The following is a 1,861-nucleotide window of genomic DNA, read 5'->3' on the forward strand; positions in this document are numbered from 1 at the left end:
TTTTTTGGAGGGGAAACTGGGAATGGAGAAATTTACATGTAAATAAAGAAAACATCTAAAAAAAAAAGAAAGACAATCCATAATTATTAAGGACATCAATGGGGACAGAAACAAGCTATCATGTTGAGCCCCCTGCTGCAATACATTTATTAATAAATGAATGCTTCAGCATACTCTACGCAACTATATCTTTTCTCCAATTAATAGACATGGAGTCTGACTTGTGCACACATAGTTGTTAAAGAGTTTGAGCTCAGTTCTGCTTAATTCCAAAGCCTCAAAGGATGTCTATCAAAAATAGTCGAGACACAGGTAATATTTAAAGTGCTGTGTAGAGCAGGAATACCTCTGGTGAGAAGTCACAGTAGGTTTGCCAGGGGGAACACAGCCCCGTGGCTAATACTGAAAAAGCTGACTGCTGGACAAAGTCTTTGCCCATTAAATATTCTGCTATGAAAATCCAATAACACTAGAAAAAATGTAAAAGGTGAATGCATAATGCATTTCCTTTAATAATCATGGATTGAGAGTCACTAAAGAAAAAGAAAATACTTTGAATTATAACACAAAGCAAAAGCCAATATGGATGTGTCGAAAAGCTTAATGTTATTTACATTTAAAAATTAAATATGTGTGAAATCTGGCTTGTGCTTCTCAATGGGCCTCTCACAGTCTCCGTCCAAGAAATACTGGAAGCAATTTTATTTGCCTCGGTCTTGTGTCATGTGATATTTTTGCCTTACTTGTTCCCAAGGGCCTGTGGAGAAGCACTCAAAGCCCTCCAGTAAACCTGTGCTTGGTTGCTTGCTTGAGAAACCACCTTGGTGCCAGGTAGGGATCCAGCCTGGGAGCTTCCAACAGGCCAAGCGTACGCTCATCCAAGCACAGCCTCTCGCTTCTTTCAGTTCTTGAATTTGGTTCTGCTGTTTCTTTCTTGTTGAGATTAAAAAGTCAGATTGTCATCTGGGATCCCTGTGTTAAGGTTCTTAAACAACCCGCTCTTTTTTATTTTTTCCCCCTAGTGCCGTTGACAGACCAAAAAAGCACTTCCCGAGTGACCGGAATGAATCTGCAAGGCGATCGGTGGCTTTCCTTATCTGGTTGTCCAGGAACAGGCAGACAAGGATCTCTCTGGTTTGGTGAAAGAGCAGCATTTCCCAAAGTCTACAAGTTGCTTTGGTGCTATGCTCCAATGACTTCTCCTTCGCCCAAGAACACAGGGACCAAGAGTTATATCCTACAGCTTTCTGCTGCAGACAGGCCTGACCTGTTCTCCTATGAAGGTCACAGAACCCAGTAAAACATTGTATAGATATACTTCGCCAAAAGGGGAGAGGTACGTGCAAAGCCTGGTTGGAGATGCCATCAATTATATCCAGACTGACTCTCCCCCTTATTGAAGTGTCAGCTGTATTTTGTGAGGGAAAGTTTTAGCAACTATGGGGCAGGTGAGTGAGCTGTGGCCTTAGGCAGGTGTCTGACCACAACTCCATGGTTGTGTAGTAGATCAGTTTCAGAAACTTCCAGCATCTCTTGATGCCAGTTTCAAGTGAGAAGTTTTCCTGACATTTACAAACTCCTTGGGAGTGTGGTGTGTCCAAGGATCACCAGGTACAGGCAGGTGCTCATTAAACCCTCCTGGCTTTCACTGAACTTTGTAGTCTCTTTGAGCCAATTACAGAGATCCACGTTCATTCCTGTCTTTCTTTTGTCTCCAGTGGACAGATGATCTTACTCAAATCCCCTTTTGGCTTAAGAAGATGCTCATACAAGGCCTGGGCTTCTCTTTTCCTTTGTATGACAGACTCTTCTTTGATTTTCACCCCAAACCCTAAAATCCCTTCCTTAAAAAGACCAGTGT

Source organism: Mastomys coucha, unplaced genomic scaffold (assembly GCF_008632895.1).
Source record: "Mastomys coucha isolate ucsf_1 unplaced genomic scaffold, UCSF_Mcou_1 pScaffold2, whole genome shotgun sequence".
Classification (NCBI taxonomy): Eukaryota; Metazoa; Chordata; class Mammalia; order Rodentia; family Muridae; genus Mastomys; species Mastomys coucha.